At 35.1% G+C, this 24,272-nt stretch overlaps 1 long non-coding RNA gene across 1 annotated transcript; it reads left to right on the plus strand.

Annotated features, from left to right (window-relative positions):
- The first annotated feature begins 6,262 nt into the window (after positions 1-6,262).
- Positions 6,263-9,983, plus strand: LOC118000685. The gene is made up of 3 exons (XR_004676523.1): positions 6,263-6,357; positions 8,672-8,741; positions 9,946-9,983. It is a non-coding gene; the product is annotated as an uncharacterized LOC118000685 (long non-coding RNA).
- The last annotated feature ends 14,289 nt before the right edge of the window (positions 9,984-24,272 follow it).

Genomic DNA, 24,272 nt, shown 5'->3' on the forward strand with positions numbered 1-24,272 from the left:
ATTTATTCATCCATTCACCTACTGAAGGACATCTTATTTGCTTCTACATTTTAGCAGTTATGAATAGAGCTGCTCTAACCATTTGTATACATATTTTTTGGTAAACAAAAATTTTCAACTCATTTGAGTTAAGACTTAAGAGCATTATTGCAGAATCACAGGGTAAGAGTATGCTGGGTTTAGTAAGAAACCACTGAACCGCCTTCCAAAGTGGCTGTAACATTTTCCAATCCCACCAACAATGAATTAGTTTCTGTTGCTCTACATCCTTGCGACCATTTGGTGTTATCAGTGTTTGGGGTTTGAGCCTTTCTAATAGTTGTGTAGTGGTATCTCGTTTTAATTCCCAATTCCTTAATAACTTACGATGTTGAGCATCCCTTCATATGCTTATTTTCCATTTGTGTACCTTCTTCTATAAGATGTCTACTCAGATCTTTTGCCCACTTTTTAATTGTCACTTCTTTTTTTTTTTAAAGATTTTATTTATTTATTTGAGAGAGAGAATGAGATAGAGAGAGCATGAGAGGGGGGAGGGTCAGAGGGAGAAGCAGACTCCCCGCCGAGCAGGGAGCCTGATGCAGGACTCGATCCCGGGACTCCAGGATCATGACCTGAGCCGAAGGCAGTCGCTTAACCAACTGAGCCACCCAGGTGCCCTTAATTGTCACTTGTAATACTTTTCTTCGTCTTTTGCCTTCAGCAGTTTGACTATAATATCCTTAGGTGTGATTTCTTATATGTATTCAGCTTGAGGTTAGCTTAACTTCTTGAACCTATACGGATATGTTCTTCACCAACTTTACGAATAGTGGATACTATTTCAAATATTTTTTTTCTCCCTAATAGTCTCTTTCTCTCTCTCTCTCTTATTTAATTCAGGGACTCTAATTATGTATATTGAAGATTTTTGAAATTTTCCCACAGAACTCTGGATATTTCTATTTTTTTTTCTCTGCATTGGCTAGTTCTATTCATATGTCCTGAAATCTTTTGTCATTTCAAATCTGCTATTAAGCCCATTCAGATATTTCAGATATGGCATTTTTTTAGTTCTAGAATTTCCATTGGCTTCTTATTTAAAGTCTTTATTGATGTTCTGATATTTCATTTCTCTCATGCATTAGAGGCAAATTTTCCTTCATATCCATAATCATAGATGCAATAGCTCTTTAATAATCCTTGTCAGCTGGGGTGCCTGGCTGGCTCAGTCATTAAGCGTCTGCCTTCAGCTCAGGTCATGTTCCCAGGGTCCTGGGATCGAGGCCCCCATTGGGCTCCCTGCTCCACGGGAAGCCTGCTTCTCCCTCTCTCACTCCCCCTGCTTGTGTTCCCTCTCTCGCTTTGTCTCTCTCTGTCAAATAAATAAATAAAATCTTAAAAATAATAATAATAGTAATCCTTGTCAGCTAATTCCACCATCTCATCTCAGGTTCAGCTTTCATTGATTGTCTTTTCTTTTGAGTATAGATAATCATTTCCTTTTTAAAAAATATATGGGAGGGTGTGGTAGATTTTATCCTGAGTCTTGTGAATTATACATTATAGACACTCTGGATTTTGTTATATTCCTTCAAAAATGAAATTTTTACAAGGAGTTATCTTGTCTTAGCTCAAATTCAGACTGCAGATAGTTTTCCCTGTGGTTAGTGACTATTGTAATTTTATCTCACTTCCTATAGCCTCATTGGGCTGCTTGTAATCTATCTAGTACATGTGTAGTTTAGGGGTTACACAAATAATTTTGGTCTTCCCTCTTTGTCCCTGTACTTTCTATGATCTCTGTTCCTTATTTTTCAGTTTTTGTGGTTGCATCAAACTCTAACCTCTGGTTTTTCAAGACTGGAATAATGAAAGTTTTTTTTAAATGTCTTTTAGCCACCTAACATAGCACATACTAGAACCTTAGTCTAAAAGGCATAAAAGTCCACATAGTACAGTTTCCTAATTCCAATTAATGACCCTAACAAATATCTCCTTTCTTTCAGTCACTCTCTAGTGCGCATAAATATTTTCTGTTGTGTCCAGAGTTTACAGTTTTTATCTGTGGGAGGTTTGATACAATAGGAGCTATTCTTCCATTACAGGAAACTGAAAACTTTGAAGCAATGTTTTTGGTAGAAAAAAAAATTGCAAATGAGTCAAATTCTATCAGCAGAGACTTGGTTACATTAACTGTGCCATAATCACAAAAAGAGTGTTGAACAGCACTAAAAATGAATGAACTACAGCTACATTCCATGATGTGGATGAATATTAGTGCATTACTTGATGTAGAACATATAATGCTACTGCAAATATAACATATGGTTATCTTGATGACTACGCAGCACAAAAGTTTAATATTGTTCCCTTTAATACTGCCATCAGTCTAGAGCAGGGATCAGCAAACTTTTTTTTGTTAGGAGCTAGATAGTAAATATTTTAGACTTTATGGGCTATAGTCTCTATCCCAACTACACACCTCTGTTATCAAAGCATGAAAAGAGCCATGACACTATATCTATGAATGGGCATGGCTATGTTCCAACAAAACTTTGTCTCCAAAAATAGGCAGGGTGTTAGATTTGGTCCATGATAGCTGCTACTCCCTCATCTAGATAATTCTCAAGGCTACCTTCCCTTTCTGCAGTGGCTCAGATATTGAGGATGGTTTAATATCACACCATCTCAACAACAAGACTCCTCCAAGATCAGATAAAAAGAGAGCATTACAGGCAATTGTATACCAACAATTATTATTGCAGCCCAGAATAACACACACTACTTCTGCTCAGTGTCTGTTGGTCAAAATTTATTCTATGACCTTAACCAACTATGAGAAAGCTGAGAAAGGATGAGAACATTTTTGAACACTAGAAATGTCTAATTTAATATAACATTGAATAAAAATGCAAGTCCGAGAAGATTATATATAACATAAAGAACATATTATAAAGTAAAACCAGTAAAAGTAAACCATATAATAGTTCCATGTTTAAAAATATCTAATGATAATAAAAGGCAAAAAAAGCAAATATGGAAAATTCAAAATTAGGCTTGGTGCTTGTCTTTTGGAGGACATAGAGAAAGAATACATAGTCACATTAAACTTTTGGTGTTACTTTAATTCTTGGACTGAGCAAGGTGCTCAAGAATATTTATTACTATGAAAGAAAAAATTCCATTATGGAAATTACCAATTCAGAAATTACATGTATAATAGTTAATTTTATGTGTCAACTTGACTGGATCATGGGATATCCAGATGTCCAGTTAAACATTTTTTCCTGGGTGTATCTGTGAGGGTATTTCTAGAAGAGATTAATATTTTATTTGGTAGACTGAGAGAATCAGATAGCCCTCCCCAGTGTGGGAGGACATCATCCCATCCATGGAGGTCCTGAATAGAACAAAAAGGCAAAGAAAGGTTGAATTCATTCTCTGTCTGATTGCTTGAGTAGAACACCGATTTTATCCCGATCTTACCCTGTTCTCAGTTCTCAAGATTCAGACTAGAAACTATATTGTCAGATTTTGGCTCTTAGATCTTCAAAGTATATCACTGGCTTTCCTGGATCTCCATTGTGCACATCTTGTGATTTCCTAGACTCCATAACCTTATAATAAATCTGTTCTTAGATACATATGTCCTATTGGTTCTGTTTCTCTGGTGAACCCTGACAAATACAATGTTACTTCTTCCAAAAAGTAAACCTTCAAGGCAAGTTATATCTTTATATTACATGCTTTCATTGCATATTACCTGTCTTCACTGTAATTTAAGAAGTTTCTGTGTAATTATATTTGTTAGATAACCATTGCCTCCACTACACTGAAGGCTCCATGAAAAAATGACGATGTCTGTCTTGCTATTATCACCTCAATTCCCCCAATAATTTCATCACAATCGATATTCAGTATATATATTTTTTTTCTTAAGATTTTATTTAGTATTTATTTATTTGAGAGAGAGAGAAAGAGCATGAGCAGGGGAAGAGCTGAGGAAGAGGGAGAGGGTGGAGGAAAGAATCTCAAGCAGACTCCACACTGAGTGCAGAGCTTCACACAGGGCTGGTTCTCAAGGCCCTGAGGTCATGACCTGAGCTGAAACCAAGAGTGGCCGCTTAACTGACTGAGCCACCCAGGTGTCCCTAGTATATATTTTTAAATGAATAAACTTGAAAGCAAAGAAGCTAAAATGAAAAAGAAAATTACCCAAATACCTCAATTCCTCAAAACAACTCTTTATAAAATGTAGGGTATTTCAGTTTAGTTTTTTGCTATGAATTTTTGCATTTTTACATAGTCACAATCTCACATTTACTTTCATTCGGTTTTTTTTGGTTGTTGTTTTACTTAACATGTCAGCATAAATAAGTCTTTTCCACATTAATATAAACTCTATAATCATAATTTCATAGGAACACACAATATTCCATTCATAAAATTTTCCATAGTCAGCTTACCCATTACTCTAGTAAATAGTGGAGATGTAGATTTGTTATTATTACTGTTTCTGTTGTTACTACGATAAGAAATATGACAATGAATATCTTTCCTCTGAGAGGTTTCCATGGATATCAAGTTTTTCTCTTAGGCTATATATCCATTATACAAATTTCTGGTAGAATTTCATGATAATTTTCTAAGTTTTTAATGATTATTGGAGAGGTAATATTTACCCTTGATTTAATTTAAAATAATGTTCAATTATAGTCTAATAACTAGATTAAGCACTTATTAGAATGAAAGGTTTCGAAGTTTTGTTCTTGTTATTTTGTACCGGGATATTTTGTGAGGGGTTTTCCTTTTTTTTGTTTTTTATTAGTGGATACTGCAAGTCTATACAAAAGGAAGTTACTGAGACTGCAGAGAACTTGTTGGACAGAAAGCCATGATAAATTTTAAAAAAAGATTGTGATGCTTTAGGAAGGTGGTATTGAAAGGCACAACTCCAGCTCGGCTGAGCAAAGCCCTTAAGGATAAATGCAAAATACGAGGGAAGAAAGAGTTATTTCCAAGAATGTTTATGTAAGAATGAGTTAAAAGATAGCCCCAAGCTATATGCACTGTACCTACTATTTTCCTAAGTAGAAGCACCCCAAATCTAGGTAGTAAGTGTTCAGTGTGTGCTTCCAGGAATATCTCTATGGACTGCAGACCTCTTATTTCAGCCCATAGCTGCTCATTTCCAGAAAAAAATAATCAATCCATTTTCTTTAAATGCTAAATGGAAGAAAATAAATCTGAACAGTGCAGAAGAGTAGCAATAAAATGCTTGACAAAGTTTTTTTTTTTAAGATCAGAGAATGTTGACACAAATTTGAGATGTTGCATAATCATTAGCTGTTATTTCTTAAACTCATGAAGAGAAGAAATAGAGATAAGCTTTAGAAGTTGTAAAAGGAAAAATATAACATATTTTGAAATAAACATATATTTATATGTTTAATAATGAGAATTAGAGTAGCTTACTTCATTTTAATATAAGGGAAAACATTAGAACAGAAAATAAATTTCATTTTATAGAGACATAAAAACACATGGCTTTGTGCTCAGGTCAGACTTAATTTAATGTCCTCCCATTTATACAGAGCAGGTATTTAATGGAGAAACAGAAATTGAAATCAATCTGGCTCTTGTTTGTGGTTTTAACCAATATCTGTTATCCTCAAAAAGCTAAGAAAAAATGGTCTATGCTAGTGGTTTTCAAATTATGAGCAGCATAGAATTCTTCCTTCAGATTAAATTTTACTCTAAAGACCAAGATTTAAAATGGTTAAAAAACATTGCTTCTCTAGTTAAACCTGGTGTGCCATGTCCTGGCTGTGGCCTCCTGGACCCTCTACCACACATTCAACAACTGCTGAGGGCCCTCAGTGCCCAGGATAAATTAAGCCCCATTGTTAGTCTGCACAATCGTTTGTAAAAGGTGATTGAAATGTGGATAGGGCATGGAAGGAGAGATATTCCTGCCACAAAACTTTATAAAGATCCATATCAATGACAGCTACTCTTCCTCTTTTTAAAGATGGTTATGCAGAATACATTTTAATGAAACAATTATCTCATATTTTTTTCTGTTTTAAATCAATAACTACTCTTTGATTAACATGCACCACACTCACCATGTTTTTGGTTTTTTTTTTTTAAGATTTATTTATTTATCTGAGAGAGAGAGCAAGAGAGCAGGGAAGAAGGCCAGAGAGAGTCTTAAGCAGACTCCACGCTGAACGCAGAGCCCGAAGCGGGGCTTGATCTCAATATACTGAGATCATGACCTGAGCCGAAACCAAGAGTCTGGCACTCAACTGACTGCACCACCCAGGCGCCCCTCATCACATGTTTTTTACACGTTATTGCTGAAACTACAAGGTAGGTATTTCCATTTCTAATTTGTGTTCATAAACTAAGGCTCAGAAAATACAAATCTGTAAGTTCAAAAGACTAGTGCAAGATCCATTATGCAAAAGTTGGTCTCTCCGATATAGAAACATGGGCTCTTTTCTATATAACATTTTGCCTTCTAATGAAATTTTACCTCTAGAAAACTCTTAAAATCACATCTTGTTACTTTTAGTCATTAATAAACAATTTTATCTAACATAGATACACTGAAAGGTAGACCTTTTTTTAAGCTTTTGAGCAATGTGATAAAAAGATGCTTATAATGTCTAAATTGTTGAAGTAAAAAAAAATGATTAATTGAATTTTTCATGAGAATTGAGATTCTTTTTCCAATCACTGACAGAAGACCCACTCAGAACTTAACCATGGCTAACACATCAAATGATAGAGGCAAAATTTACCACACTACTAGAGTTAATTGGTAAATCCACTGAAGAGCTGCTTGTTTTGCATTTTGATAACCTGTCAATACAATGAATAGATTTTTTAAAAATCTTTTTTTTGCATATTATGATCATCTAAAAGAAAGTTTGGATTTTCTTCATCCCATTTTGAAATCACATTTAATTAATTATATCATGGCAGTAGTTAAATAAAAGAATCACACATTGCTATGAATTCTCACATGTTTTAGAATTTAAACAGAATTCCTTAGTAATGATATGAAAAATAATATTAGTATTAAGTATGTTTATTAAAGCCCTGCTGATCTTGCAATAATTTTGCCCTTTATAGGATATTTGAATTCTTATTGGAGCATAGAGAACAGGACAATAGACATGAAACAGTGGACACAATTGAAGAAGGTTCTTGTGATAATATCAGAAGGAGATGCTATAAATGTTATGCTTTTCCCAAAAGGACCTATAGGCATTTACTAGAGCATTTATGTAGCAGGAAATGGAAAAAATCAGATATTTCATGGACATTTGGATTATTACTCCCTCTACACTAATACTAATCCCTGGGAATCTAGAACACTTTAGTCCATTGACCCAAGTGGCAGTTTATTGGTATCAGGTGATAAATGGAGACTTGACTTATATGCATTTATAGGCCTTTTGAATCAATTAAGTGGTGGTTACTCTGGTTCCCAAATTAAGAGGAAAATAATATAATAAGCAACTGAGAGAATTTCCATAAGAACTCTCTGTTCTGTGACTACTAGTGCTGAAAGAGCCAAGTGAAGTTCCTGATCCTCATACTTTGCATTAGTAGTATTCTCCAGAGACACAGAACCAATAGGATGGATGGATAGATGGATGGATAGATAGGTAGATAGATGATAGATAGATAGATAGATAGATAGATAGATAGATAGATAGATGATAGATAGATAGATAGATAGATAGATAGATAGAAAAATAGATAGAAGAGGATATTTATTATGGGAATTGGCCCAGGTTGTTTTGGAGGTTAAGAAATCTCACATTCTGCTGTCTGCAAGTTGGAGAGCCAGGAAAGCTGGTGGGATAATTGTCTCAGTCCAAAGACCTGAGAACCAGAGGACTGCTAGAATAATTTCTGGAATCCAAAGTCCCATGACCAGGAGCTCTGATGTCTGGGAACAGGAAAAGATTGAATTCCCAGCTCAAGAAATGAGAGGAAATTTACCCTTCCTTCACCTTTTGTTCTAACTGGGCCCTCAATGGATTGGATGACGCCACCCACACTGGTGAGGGCAGATCTTCTTTACTCAGTCTACTCAGTCAAATGCTAATCTCTTCCAGAAACACCCTTACACACATACTCAGGAATAATGTTTTACTAGCTATTTAGGCAACCCATTACCCAGGCAAGTTGACACATAAAATTAACCATCATATCCTCCTTTCAAAAAAGTAAAACATTAGCAGTATCACATGCTTGGTTAAGTCCTGGAGATTAGTCCCATCAATAAAGACAAGAGATAGAGGGATGGCGGTTATTCTAAGCACATTATGATTTAACATGCTTTTTGTCCTATGCAGAAGATAGGTAGATCTCTAAGAATTAATGGGTTATTATAAACTCAATTAACTACTGATTCCAATTGCTAATGTTATTCCACATTATATTCATTATCACATTATATTCATAATGTGTCTTCCTAAGCATATCAAGAAAACTCACAGCAAATTATATGCAAGTATTGATCTGGAATATGTTTTTCTTCCTCCATCCCAGAAATCAACAAAAAACAGGATTTGTGTGCATTAATTTCATAGGGGTAAAATCACATCTTTATTAACTTACTTCAGTGGCTTGGTACCACTCAAGACCTTTTTATCCTCTTCCCAAGGCTGCATCTTGATGACAGCAGGCTCATAAGACCTGGTGAACAGAAAACCGCAGATCTGCCAGATGACTTGGTAAGTTGCTTTCACCAGAGGGTGAGAAATGATTCTTATTAAATTACCGGGGCCTGATTCTTCAGTGAACTTCTGGGGAATTTAGGAGTCTTGAAATTTCAAGTTCCTTCCAAAAGGAAAGACAGTTTGCTTCACCTTGCACTCTTTACCAAAAAATTTAAACACAATGTGTGATCCATCCTTTTGTATTTTACAGGAAAAATATTATTGTTTTGGGTGTGTTGCTCTGATTCATTTACTAAGTAGCTCAAAATTCTAACAGTATGAGAGAAAAATAGAAAAAAAGAAGATATTTTAACTGATTTAGGCTGTACACCTATAGCTCTTTCACTAGGACCTTATGACATCAGGAATTCAGTATTGTTCAAAGTATCTGTGTCAGACCTGGATATTATGCAGTGGTTGTGGTAAGCTGTAACACAGAGAATCCTGTGGTTTTGAGGTAAAACTAGGACTTTATTGACAAGTAATTATTTTCCTTTAGAGAAATCATTATTGACTTGTTGCTCCTTGCCCTGGTAGAGGTTGAATATCTGATTATAGAACTAGATGGCCAGGTAATCTGACCTGTCCATCATGAACTGGGTGTTCCCAGATGTTAGAAACCAGAAAAGTCATGCATGCTCCTCAGAACTAAATCATGAAATATAAATGTGAACAGAATCTGAAAGCGCTAGTGTATTACTTTAACAAGCAGTTCACATTACCCCTACTGCAATGGAGACTCTCCATACTCTGGTGATTTTCAGTCAACCTCTTTCCCAAGCCATCTTACTGCTTGGCTAATGGATGCCATGACAGGGTCAGAGGTGATGTAGCAACAAGTACTTCCCCATTCCATGGCTCACTGGCTCCAGCCTCTGCTGGAAAATATCTAATTTTCCAGCAATAGTGAAAAGAGACCAAACCTAAACTTAGTATTCCCTAGAGGTCCCATCAGCCACCTGATTGTGGATTGAAACATTAAACGTCTTCATCATGAAGGGAATGATAATTTATCCTAATTGTACTAAATATTTACCTTGGAGTTAAATTGTCCTTCCATCTGACATGCTTTTTCTGAGCTTACTGAATGCCTTATTCACAATATTGTTTCTGACCAAAGAACTAATTTCACACAAACAAAATTAAGGCAATAACCTGACACTCACAGAAATTACTGCCTTACCAGGTACCTTATCAATCAAATCATTTGTGTTTACAGGGAGTTGAAATTGTCTGAATGGAAGTAAGATAGAAGAAAGCATCTAATAAAATTAAGATGCTGTCCAGTGTGAAGTATGTATATTCTCTGAACCAAACCCGGAATACAGGAAACAAAGAATAAAGGTATGTGTAGAGCTCTCACTCTCATACATAGTGAATCCCTCACAAGTTAATGTTTCCCATTTATGTCTCTGGGTCCTGCCACTTTGTCTTAGAGATCTGCCAGGAGATTTTAGAACACAAAATAAGTTATTCCATGTGGGGACTCTACAATGGTTTCATGAATTAGAGGCTAAGGTTTCATTTGTCCATTTCAAGCTCTTCCTGCTGTAGGACAAAGATGCAAAGTAGAGGATTATAGATGCCGATCATCAAGGGGAAACAAGTTTGCTGGGGGAAGGGTATAGTATATTTAGAAACCAAGGTCTGTCCTAGGGTGCCCCTAATCTGGTAGTAAAACTTATTGAAGGCTCCAGAAACTTCAGAAAGACTACAGAAACATCAAACAAGATCACCAACTAATTCTATTCCTGAGAAATAGTAGTTTGATTTATCTCATTATGAAATCAACCTCAATTTCCTGCCATACTGGCTGCAAATAAAGTGTTGAATAATTAATAAAGAAAGAAAGCAGAAATATCAGGGATGGCCTTCTGACAATTGTAGAAATATAGTGTCTTCATCTGGGCACCCTAGGAAATACACCAAGGGAAAGTTTATGTGCTAATGTTTTAGAGATATTCAATTCTGGGGAGGCGATATTGAAGGAAGAAAGAAAGAGGATAAGGAAGGAGGGAAAACAAATACTGGGTGGTGCATTTCTTAGCTTTTGCAGTTTAACAGAACACAGCTGGTTTCTTGGTAAAGAAGGGTTTTGGAGAGGCCATACGAAACCACCACCTCTAGTCCATTGTGGTTGGGAAGGGGGAGCAATAAATCTGCTGTAGTCTTCACCATCTCCTGGTTTCCACTGCTCAAAGCCCAACCCACAGGAAGGTTCAACCCCTCTATTCCAGGTTGTGTCAGCTAGCCCCTCTGGGTTGCCATAGGGAAACTCAGAGCCTTGGGGGTTTCATTTGGATGGACCTGGGCACTGAAGCTGCTTTCAGTCCCTAGCACTGCAGATTCAATGGAGCCTGGGCACAAGCCCAGCCCTTGACCCTGCAGGAGGCTGAAACTATGTGTCATGTTGGGATATGAAATGAAGTTGCAATAAGGAAAACTTTGTGACCTGCTTTAGAGCTGCTGTATCCTGAAGCCAGGCAGGCCCCCAAAACCTGGAGGACAGGAAGGTCAGAGTGGATCTGGTCTAGCACACAAACGTGATCTTGGACTCATGGCTTCGGGTGTCTATCCATAGCTTTCATTCTTTCAGTGTCATGAACAGATTAATATGATCTTCATGTATATTTCTTTTCTCTCCTTTCCCTGTTCTTTTTATACATAGAGTGTTATTGGTGGGGGTTAGCTTTAACAATTTAGTTCATAGTTTACAGAATATCAAAAAGCTAAAACTCAAGAAAGAATAAAAATACTATGAAAATCTGGACTTGAAGGAGGTTGCATTGACTGCTAAAACGCTTGTTAGTTACCTTTGGAGACAAAGGAAAGCAAAATTTTCTTGGTATAAGTAGTAGCTGCATTATTTGGAGTACATACATTGTGTTCAAGCCTGCAAGAGGGAGGGAATATTTTGAATTGGACAGGTAAAGAACTGACTCTAGTAAACATTTTTCTTATATTTTCCAACAACTTTTGAACACCTCTCACTTGTTCAGAGTATCTTCTATGTTAGATTCTTGCATTCCTAACATAAAACCCAGAAACCAACCTTCCTAAAGTCCCCTGCAAGTAAGGTGCAAGCATGGGACATACTCTTCTCTGATGAGGCACATTCTCAGGAGGCTTTCTAGGCAGAGCGTGAAGGAAAAAGGAGCTGCCATATGGAATCTAATCTAGCAAGCAAGCATGATAGTAAATCAGCTGTGGTGGCATACCAGTGGCCTTGCCTCATGCCAGCATTTCAAACTATAGTGCCCATGATCAACACCAAATTAACAAAGGAGTTGCCAGAAGAATGGTATGACCGAAAAATGTGAGTGTTGTTCTCGACTGAGAGCTTGACTTCCTGACTATCCCACAGATTTTGTGAGCTCCCAATATTCTTTTGAAAAAGCAAGTTTTGCCATTCGTACTAAGCCTCAGTATAGTTTTGTTATAATTTTTTTACATTACATATACTCATTTTAGAATCATTTGATATTTGCCTTGGTTTTGTAACTAGATATAGAAACCTTATATGTTTCAAGCTGAGTTTCTTCCTTTGTCAAAACCATACCCACATGCACACATGCATACACACATAGGTATAGTGACAAAAAATTTATCTAAGTATGTTATGAAGTATCAAATATGCTGAAAATACAATTTAAAAGCTCTCAACTGTGAAGTTCAAGTTGGATGGAATTTATAAGCCCAAGAGCTACCTGACCTACCATATGAACCTTCAATAATCAGATCACAGAATATGAAGACACAGCTGCAATTCAGTGCTATGTTAAGCAGAAGCAGAAATTACTATTCTATAGCATTTCGTGGTAAGCACCACTGCAGTGTGAAGGCAGATAGCCCAACTTTTGTTTAAAGTGAAATTTAAAATGTATATTTTGAGGTATACACACACCTGAAAACAGAAAATCTTTAAATTATACTGAATTAACTGCCGTTATCCAGAAAAAGGGTATTTCTAATAAACTAATTTTCCAAGCTTAGAAATATACTCAATTAGAATTATATCTTAAGAGAGCCTAGTTTGTATTGCCTCCAACTTTACTGATGGAAGCCTTCAATTTCTCCAATTGAATTTTTCCTTGAATAAAATGTTAATTTACAGTATTTTCAACCCTCAGGGAGACTGAAATAGAGAACTCCCTAATAATATGTAGAAGAGGAAATTTGTTATTTAAATCTGAATTTCATGTACTAAACAAATTTATATTTTCTTTTATTCATAGCTAAACATCATTTCAAAACCATTTGATTTCCCATCAGAAAGTCATTGGGTCAACTAAATAGAGAACTTTAGCAAAGTGATAGACATTACTCATTACAGGTGCATTCTATCCCCTAACCATCATGTGGTAGATGCTTTTTTGAGAAAATAAAGCCATATTAGAAACACAACAGTAGCCAGAAGAATAAAAAACAAACATCATACTTCTGCTTTAAAAACATATATAACATTTTCAGATTATAGAAATAATACATTAATGTAAGACAAATCTGAAAGAGATCACTTTTAACAAGAAAAAATTATAATTGTACCATTCATAGTGCATTGGTAATACTCTAGTTAGGTAAACTTCTGGTTCCTTATAAATATAAATATATGTGTATATACATTTTGGATATATATTTGCATGTATACATTTTTGAAAGATTTTATGTATGATATGTATACATGTATATAAAAATTTTTACATTATAGCATGAATTCTTGCCTGATCTAGAATATGTACCTTTTAGTTCATTGTATGGATACACTATAATTTACTGAACTGTTATTATTGGACATTTATCTTGTTGCTGATCTGTATTATGATAAATAATGCTAGAGTACAGATCCTGTTACATTATTTTATGTTTATTTTTTGTTTTATGTTTATTCTTATTATTAGAATAAGATTCAAAGTACTCAGAAAGAAAGTGGACAATTTTATGTTTTTGAAACTGTGTACCATATTTCTTACCAGAAAGGTTCTAGCAGTTTACATTCCAGTAGCAAGGTATTACAGTTCCATTTTCAGTACAACCATGCCAAAAATAGGTATTTTAATTTGTTTTCTAATTTAATTGTTGAAAAGTACAAACTGTTTTAATTTGTATGTTTGAAACTAGTTATTCTAATGTCAAAATTTAGGGATTTTTATTTCTTCCCTTATGAATTGCCTTTTACAATTTTGATCAGGTTTTTGTCATTTTCTTATTAATTATAAGAACAGCTCTATATATTAAAGATATTAATAGTTATCATGTATGCTGTATAAATTTTTTAGATTTTTTATTTCTTTTCATCAATTTTTATAACATCCTGAAGAAAGTATTTTAAAGTTTTAGCTGTCAATTTTTATTAATTAATTTTCATGGCTGTTAGGTTGAAAAAATTAGATCAAAAATTAATTATACTTACCTCTACTTTCTTATGGTTTCACTTTTTGCACTTAAATATTTTATCCATTTAAACAATATTTTGGTGTAAAGCCTCAGATAATTTTCTAAAATAATTAAAGAATTGCCCAGATCCAGTCATTGATGGATCCTTCCATTTAAATGTTAGATTTATAATACAAATATATTTGAAGATTTTTTAGCCTGTTCCACTATTTTGTCTATTTGTTCAGAAATACTATATCATTTTAATTATTATTTCTCTATAATAATATGTTAATGTCAAAAGAAAACATCTATCTCCTCAATTTTTTTCTCAGAATTGTCTTAACTCCTCCTACCCATATTTTTTCCCAGATGATCTTTAAAAATCACCTACCCAATTCTCAAAAATTTTATAGAATCATCAGTTACATTGACTTTCATTGAAATCCCACCTACATGTTTCTACAGTTTGTCAAGATGTCTTCAGTAAGTTTGAGAACAATTTTTCGTATTTTCACTTTATATAGTCACGCACTTTATTTATACCACGTGTATGTATAGTTTTTATGTGTGAATGTGTATTTATTTTATACATATATAGTCGGATTACATATAAGAATATGGGTGTATATAGAAGAATATATGTATGTATATGTGTGTGTCTATCTATCCCATTCTTGCATTAGTAATTTTTAGCATCTATGCATGTAAAATTTTATCAAATAACTATTTATTTTGAGAATGATAATGAAATTTGACTCTATTAACATGTTGAGATTTTGCATTATAATTATTTCTAAAATGTGCAGCTAGATTTAATTTGCTTGCACATTATTTAAGATTTGTCAGTTTTCGTAAGAGATTGTTCTATAGTTTTCATTTGTTTTGAGCTCCGATATCTGCTTTATGTTAATTTTGTAGAATATTTTGTACATATTCCTGTTATCTTCATATTCTAGATGAGTTTGCATTTCATAAGGAATATCTTTCACTTCAAAATTTTTAAAGAACTCATTGGAAAAATCTTCTTACCCCAGACTTTTTCCTTTCTTTGTTTTTTTTTTTTTTAAACTATTTTCTCTAGTTGCTGAATTAATTTTTTGAGGTAAATTTCTTTCACTTGCATTTAAAAGGAAAGCTGTATATTGGCTTGGTACAAATATTTTGAGGCACATTTGAGGGTGTGTGTGTATTTAAAATTTATTCTGTTCGTGTGTATTTTAATTCTTTTGTCTTCCCTTGTTTGTCAAGGGCTTAATTATTTGAATACAGAGTATAAAACAAAATAAAAATTCAACTGCTTTACCACTAGTGTCACTCAAAGGCATATTTTTACTGCCTTCTTCAATATCCCATCAAAATATTCCAGATTACTTTTTATAGAATATTTTATTTACACCTTGCTGTGGCTGCTTTTTGATTTTTTAGCATACACTTTTGCTTTATTTTTTTTACACAATTTATTTTAAAAAGTCAACTCTGCTTCAAAACTGTTTCATAACATAATGTTATTTTCTATTTTAGAATTGTTTTAAATTACATACAAAGAAAATTTTATTCTTTGCAATAGAATTATCCCATTTTAAAGCAATTATTGTATTTTCACATGGTAGTTTTGGTATCTCCATGGAAATAGATGTAGAGAACAACCCCACAGAGAAAACATTTTTGCTGACATATATCAAATAAGAAGGAAGACAAGAACAAAACGAGAATAATCTTTTCTTGATCAAAGCAAAACTGTGAGGACAAAAAAAAGTACTTTAAGGCAACAAAGGAGTATGTAAAAGAAAATTCGCTTCCATGATTTACCTGTAAAAAGTGAATACTCACTTCCGGAATGATCAGCCAGCCAGTATACTGTACATGTAAATTCTCTTCCTGCAAGCATAGAGTGGGACAAAGTAATGGTTAGCAAAAAAAACCACACTGAGGTGGTCCACTTTCGTTTCAATTCCAGCCAATCTCTGTCATTGTACGCTTTTTCCTGACAATAAAATGGTACCATTGTTGCTTAAATTGCTTATTTTACTTTTCATGGAAATTTCCTATTAATCCATAATTATGATAAAATTGTTATATTATAAAATGGTTTTATTGGGACATTTATTTATTTATTTTTAAATATTTTATTTATTTATTTGATAGAGAGAGAGAGAGAGAAAAAATGAGTGGGGGGAGGGGCAGAGGGACAGGGAGAAGCAGCCTTCCCGCGGAGCAGGGAGCCCTACGCTGGGCTCCATCCCAGGACCCTGGGATCACCAGAACCAAAGGCAGACGTTTAGTGACTGAGCCACCCACGTGCTCCAGATTCATTTTTGAAAAGATTTGACACATCTTACGTTGTGAACTCTTGCTACCCTATTCTGTACCTCTACACTGAAACTTTGCTTTCTTCATATATAATATTCATATTTTCATATTTTTCTAAGGACTTGTTTCTTGTTCATTCATTTTTTTTTTTTAAAGATTTTATTTATTTATTTCAGAGAGAGAGGGAGAGCGAGCATGTGGGGTGGGAAGGGTGGGAGAGGGAGAAGCAGAGGGAGAGAGAAAAGCAGGCTCCTGGCTGATCAGGATTAGCTTGATGGGGGGACTTGATCCCAGAACCCCGGATCGTGACCTGAGAAGAAGGCAGTCCCTTAACCAACTGAACCACCTAGGAGCCCCTGTTTCTTATTCGGTCTTAAGTGAATCTCTGATGGGGTTGACGCAGAGCATGAAATCAGCGGTAATCCCTGGCTTGCTACAATGTCACACAGCAGCCGCTGGGGGCAAGGGAAGGTTCGGTTTCGGAGAAGGGCGTGGACCTTTGGAACGCCGAGGCACGTGTGAGCACTCTGCCACGGGAATGCTGCGGGGAGTTGCCTTCCCCAAGCTTTCCTAGCGCAAACAGCCGCCTGGGATCTAAGAGATGTCTGCATTGTCCCTTAGGCTATGCTTAGCAGAACTCATAGAACATGCAGATTAGCACATCGTATCTTTCCCATAAACAGATCCTCCTCCTTCCAGTATGACCCCTTGTCACACATCACGTGCCTGAGAAACAGTGATAAGGATTTGTGATTATCCTGAAGGACCAATAAAGGCGGGAGTAAAGAAGAGCAAAGGGTCTTCTCTGAGCGTTGACCCCGTTGCCTTCTCCTCTTTCACGGCAAAGTCTGGAGTCATCTCTCCATCGGTCGGTACAGGGATTGCTGGGCATGCCCGGCAAATCCATGCTAAGGAGTCAGTGTCTGCTTCTCAGATGTTTGAGTAATATCCCAATATGACAGCGGACTATAACCTATTTGTATGGCCTCTTAATGATTGTTCTAGATTTTAGATTATGGCTGTTGTGTGGATTATTTTATTTTATTTTATTTTTTTTAAAGATTTTATTTATTTATTTGAGACAGAATGAGAGAGAGAGAGCACATGAGAGGGGGGAGGGTCAGAGGGAGAAGCAGGCTCCCTGCCGAGCAGGGAGCCTGATGCGGGACTCCATCCCGGGACTCCAGGATCATGACCTGAGCCCAAGGCAGTCGCTTAACCAACTGAGCCACCCAGGCGCCCAAGTGTGTGGATTATTTTAAACTACAGATGCATGGAGGCCACTGGGTGGCTCTATCAGTTAAGTGTCTGCCTATGGCTCAGGCCGTGATCCTGGTGTCCCGGGGTCGAGCCCCACCCTGGGCTCCCTGCTCGGCGCTGAGCCTGCTTCTCCCTCTCCCTTTGCCTGCCACTTCCCCTGCTTGTGCTCCCTCTCTCTCTGTCAAATAAATACATAAAATCTTTTAAAAAAATAAAAAAATAAACTACAGGTACAGGCAGGACAGACGAAATCAGTGAATACAGTAATCACCCCTCAGCCCTGGGGAATACATTCCGAGACCCCGGTGGCTGCCTGAAACCACAGAGAGTATCGAATCCTATATATACTTTTCTTTTTCCAATACATACATAACTACGATAAAACTTAATTTATAAATTAGGCACAGTAAGGATTGCAATAATAACTAATAAAATAGAACAATTATAACAATACACTGGAATAAAGATTATGTGAATGTGGTCTCTCTCAAAATATCCTATTATACTGTACTTACCCTTCTTTTGATGATGTGGATGATAAAATGCCTACGGGATGAGATGTGGTAAGGTAAATGATATAAACATTGTCACTTAGCCCGTGTTAGGCTACTGTTGACCTTCTGACAGTACCTCAGGAGAAGAATCATCTGCTTCTGGACCTCTGTTTGACATGGGGAGACTGAAACGCGGGAAACTGAAAAGGCGGGAAACAAACCCAAGGGAGTCTGAAATTAGCAGGAAACAGAAGCCGCAGGAGGCAAAACCGAGGATAAGGTAGGACTATTGTATTCTTACTCTATTTTAGAGAGCTTTTAATTTAACATAGAACTTTACTGAGATTCCTTATTTTGAATGTCAAATGTGATAAATTTTCAAAGCTTTCCATTTGGTTTTCTCTTTGCATTTAAGAAATATAAGAACCTGAGGTGCTTGGATGGGTCGGTGGGTTATGTGTCAGACTCTTGGTTTTAGCTCAGGTCAGGATCTCAGGGTGGTGAGATCCAGCCCCATATCAGGCTCAGTGCTAGGTGTGAAGCCTGCTTAGGATTCTCTCTCTCCCTCTCCCTGTGCCCCTCCCCTTCCCTGCTCATGCCCTCTCTCTCTCTTTAAGAAAAAAAAAAAAAAAGAAATAAAGAAAGAAAAAGAAAGGGAGGAAAAAAGGAAAAAAAGGTAAAGAAAAAGAAAGAAGTGTAGAACATGGAAAAGAAAAAAATTAAAGAAAAACTGGCATTCTATTTTTAATCCTCCAAACTAAATCAGTGCTAAACCTTCTTTCTTGTGAGTTTAAATGCATAATATGTAGCATACTAGTATCATTTATTACCAACCCAAGACACTTTTGAGAGTGAAAAGGAATGCTTTAATAATCACCCTAAGATTATCCCAGGCAAACCAGAAAATGTGTTTTCCTTCAATATATGTTTTTCTTTTTAAAACCTTAATTTAGTCCCCTTTTTATGAAATACTCTAAAACTGATGAAAAAGGTCCTGGAAAATAGTACATGATCTTATTGTTTTCTTTCCTTACTTTTTAAATTTTTCTTGAGTTTGCAACCTTTGCTTCCTTAACATGTTCCTGTATCACTTCTTATAATGTTTTAGATGCATAAAATACATAGAATTAAAGTAAAACTAGTTGAGATGCAGGCATTAAAATATTAGAAAATAAATTTAGTATAGTAATATATGTGCTGCATTATTGCACAATATTGCAAGATCTAGTGGGTAGTCTAGTATAATTTTGAAGTAGTTATAAGTGTAACAGTATTTTCAGTTTTATGTTACAGAAAAATATAATTTCAGTTGGTAACAAAATCACAGCTACTGCTAATATCAAAATATGTTGTCTCAATTATAAAGAAAACAACCTAACTTTCAATTAGAGATTAGTGAAAATATACATTTCTTCCCTTTCAAATTCAAATACTAAATGAGTAAACACAAGTTAAGGACACTCAGTTCAGAATAACTACACGAGAGCTAAAACGGTGAAAGAAACTGTTTTACCAACCAGATTCTAACAATTGTAGTGGCCTTATAATTTAACCTTTCTATAGCCTGTATCTTTGCTTTTCAGAATCACAGAAAAATAAGCAAAAATTACATGTATATGAATTTTCTCTAATACTTTACTAAGCTATTAGACTTATAGCAGTGTTCGAGAACTGCATAATTCTGAAAATTAATTATCAAAGTTGCCCAAGTAACTTAATTGTCACCTCTTGTTTTTAGAGATAGTACCCCTTATTTACTACCCTGCAATGAAGTGGATACAATTTTTCCTTATTCTTTGTTTTTCTTAATAAGCTACAGCTATTATAAAAGCAGTTAATAATAGAACTTAGATCTATATCAATCAGTGCTTCAAGTTTTTCAAAATATGGCACAGTTCTCTGAATTTAAATGACACATGTTAAACTTTGCTCTAATTAGTGAAGCTGAACCATTTAAATCAAATGGTGATGAACTACAATGGATCAACTTTGGAAAAGGTCACCTTTCAAATAAAAGTACCCTGGCACTTCTAGTAGGATTTCTTTAAGGTCAAAGATGCTCTGGCTTATTTTCAGAAATGTTTTCAACACAATTAAGAGATGGACAAATTTTTTCACCCAATCAATTTTCTCAGTTTGTTTTCAAATACAAATTAAACCTCTTCAATCTATCAGCTTTTTAAGAAGTAAAATGATGAAAATTCATTTGAATGATTCTTTACACAATGCAAAGAATGGAGAAGTAATTAAACTGCATACCCTTTGCCTAACTACATACTCCCATTTGCCCCCTCTTTCAAACTAGCTTTAATATATGCTACCTATATAGAAAGGTAAAAATCAAAGGAAGGCAACAACAAAAATACTTTGGCTAGTAATCACTATTTCTCAAGAACCTAGAAAATATTTCCTCTATGCAGCCAATGGAACAAATTGAAAAGCCCACTTTTGGCCAGAGTGCCCTATGTTATTAGAAACAGAAAACAGTGCTTATTTAATGGAAAGTAGAATATGTCTTTTTATTTTGCTTCTTATTAGTGGGTTTAGCCATATAAGCTTTTAACCAAAAGTTAGCCTTCTTTTTTTTTTTTTTTTTTAAGAATTTAGAGAGCTATTCAACCTCTGCTGGCCCCCATCAGAAGCCATCTTTTCCTCTTCAGTCTAGGGAATTGACTGCATGGCCAACACAACCACAGGAAAGTCAAAGAAATAGCTGGTGCTCAGGAACAAGGAGCTTGGGATTCAAACACCAACAAGACCACCTTTCCATCTGTCTCTGATTCTCTTTGCTTATCATATTTCTTCTTTTAGACTGGCATCATCCCAAAGGTAGATCTAATGTCTGGAAACATAGGACTTTGCACTTCCCATAGTTTATGATTCACATTTTTGTGCCACCAGGTAATTTAACATTATCTTTTGTTTGACACAGTTCTAGCTCAAAATTTTCTGAGGAAGGGCATAGGTTAGCCTAGCTTTGGTCAGGAACCAGTTGCTGTGCAAATCAATTTCAGCCACCTAGACAAAGCTCCACAAATGGCCTCTCTCTCAGGAAGACATGGTTCAAGTGTAGAAAGAAGCAGTTGCCAAAAATAAGCGGTTGCCCTTAAATAGGTGAGCAGTGCTTCAGAAGATAACACATGCCCACTGTAAGATATGCAATGTAAAAAATAATGATTTAATAGTGGTAATTTGGGATTTTTGAAAAAGCAGACTATTATATATTATCAAAAACCAAGAGAAGGGAATAGGAACATAAAGGTCTAACAACTTTTATTCTACATAATGAAGTAAATAAAAATAATTTAATTAAAATAATACAGGTTAAGACTTTTTAAAAATAAAAAAACTAAGGTAATAGATAGTTTTAATAAACTAAGTTCTATTTATAACTTGCTTATAAGAGACACAACTACAATAAAATAAGTAAATGTTAAAAAAATGAAATGATAGAGATTTATCAAAAGAAAGCAAAAGTAGGAATACTATTTTAGAAAAAGTAGAATTCAAGAGAAAATAAGTTCAATAGTTGAATAGATTTTAGAGTGATTGTATACCATACAAAGGTAGAACTCATCATATAACATTTAAGGAACTTTACATTCCAAATAAAAATGCATCAAATTATGTACAGTAAAAACTCTTAGCAAAAAATATTAATAGAAACTGAGAGATTTAACTGTACCTCAATAAACCTTTGGCATTATATGCATATAAGAAAGACATAAAGAATATAAATAATATAGTAAACTTGGAAAAAACATAGTAAACTTGGAAATTTGTATTTTACAAAACTAAAACTTTTCAAGTAGCCACAATCTAAAAAGAGTGAGCGGCACATTAGGCCACTGGAGCAACATTAGCAACTTTCTAAAAAATATCACATGATATTTTTTATCCTGGGTGGCTCAGTTGGTTAAGCATGTGACTCCTGATTTCAGCTCAGGTCTCAGGTTCTTGAGTTCAGGCCCTGAGTTCAGCTCCTCGCTGGGTGTGGGGCTTGCTTAAGATTCTCTCTTTCCCTCTCCCTATGCCCCTCCCCACCCTGCACACACTCTCTCTCTTTCTCTTAAAAAAAAAAAAAAAAATCACATGAACGATAATATATCCCCATGATGCAATAAGCCAGAAACCAATTGCAGAGGGTTAAGAAAACATAACCATTAAAGTTTAGAAATAAAATATCTTAAATGCTACTGTACTAAATAAAACTCAAAATTATGACTCCAGACTTTTACAAAATAACTAAAATTAAAATACTATGTTAGATCTCATGGGAGATAAAAACAGCATACTCAAAATGAAGACCTTCAGTATTTTTATTTTATTTATTTATTTATTTATTTATTTATTTATTTATTTATTATTTATTTTTTAAAGATTTTATTTATTTATTTGACAGAGAGAGACACAGCGAGAGAGGGAACACAAGCAGGGGGAGTGGGAGAGGGAGAAGCAGGCTTCCCACGGAGCAGGGAGCCCGATGCGGGGCTCGATCCCAGGACCCTGGGATCATGACCTGAGCCAAAGGCAGACGCTTAATGACTGAGCCACCCAGGCGCCCCCAGTATTTTTATTTTAAATGGAAATAAAAAGTTAACTGAATATGCAACTCAATAACTGAGAAAAATAAGAAATTTAAATAAAGGAGGAAATAATAGAAATCCCAGAGGAAATCAGTAGATTAAAAGTAGAGACAGAGTACAAATAAAAAATAAATACAAGAGATTGTACTTTTTTTAAAGAGATTGTACTTTTAAAAAATGAGTAATAACCACTGCCAATTCTAAATAAGATAAAAAAGAAACCCAAGAAAACAAAATTAGGAATGAGACAATGATGAAATAAACAATATAAGGATAGCATTTAAAAGAGCATATGAGGTGAAATTTATGCCAGTATTTCTCAAGGCATGATTCTTAACTCTGCAGTTTAGGACTTCTGGAATATTACTTAAAGATGCAGATGTTTAGGCCTATCAGAGTTACTGGACCAGAATATTTAGAGAATGAGCCAGGAATCTAATTTCTATCAAGTATATTTTATTAATATTAAAATTTGAGATTTATTCCTCTTTACTAATAAATACTTAAATTCTTACTTGTTTGTCTCTTAAAAATTCCATTATCAAAATTGACAAAAGTGATAATGGGTAAAAAATGAAAAATGTGTGAAAAATTATCTTTACAAAAGATGTCTGAATCACATGCCCTTAGAATTGATAAAATGTTGAATAAATAAATCATTAACTGCTCCAGAGCATAAAAAAGATGGAAGGCACCCAAATCAAGTTACAAAGAAACAGATCCCTGATATCAAACGAGGTAAAAACATCATACCAAGCAACTCCAGAGACCAAGTTCATTTTAGACTTTAACACAAGAATCTGGGGCTCATAGGTGGCTCGGTTGGTTAAGTGTCTGCCTTTGGGTCAGGTCATGATCCCAGAGTACTGGGATTGAGCCCCGCATCAGGCTGGGTGGGGAGTCTACTTCTCCCTCTGCCTCTGTTGTTCCCCTTGCTTGTGCTCTCTCACTCTCTCTGTCAAATAAATAAATACAATCTTAAAAAAAAGAGACTTTAACACAAGAATTCTAAATTCTTTTTTTGTTCGTTTTCAATTTTTTTTTAAGATTTACTTATTTATTTGAGAGGGAGAGAGAGCAAGCCGAGGGAGAGGGAGAGAGAGAATCCCAAGCAGACTCCCCACTGAGCACAGAGCCCCAGTGTAGGGCTCAAACTCATGACCCTGAGATCATGACCTGAGCCAAAACCAAGAGTCAGATGCCCAACCTGAGCCACCTAGGTGCCTCAAGAATTCTAAATTCTTAAGAAATAAAATTCAAGAGCACATTAAAGGAATTATCCATGACAATAATATGGGCCTTGGAAAAAGTGATAATAGAATAAAATATATCATTTTAATTTATTACATGAACATATTGATTAAGAATTTCAACACTTCCACACATCACCATGGGCTCATCAGGACAAGTGCATTCCTTAATTTCCATCACCTATTTACCCATCCTCCCATGCTCCTCCCCTCTGGTAATCATCAGTTTGTTCTTTATAATTAAGAGTCTGTTTCTTGATATGTCTCTCT

Source organism: Mirounga leonina, unplaced genomic scaffold (genome assembly GCF_011800145.1).
Source record: "Mirounga leonina isolate KUSES-001 unplaced genomic scaffold, KU_Mleo_1.0 Mir_53, whole genome shotgun sequence".
NCBI lineage: Eukaryota > Metazoa > Chordata > Mammalia > Carnivora > Phocidae > Mirounga > Mirounga leonina.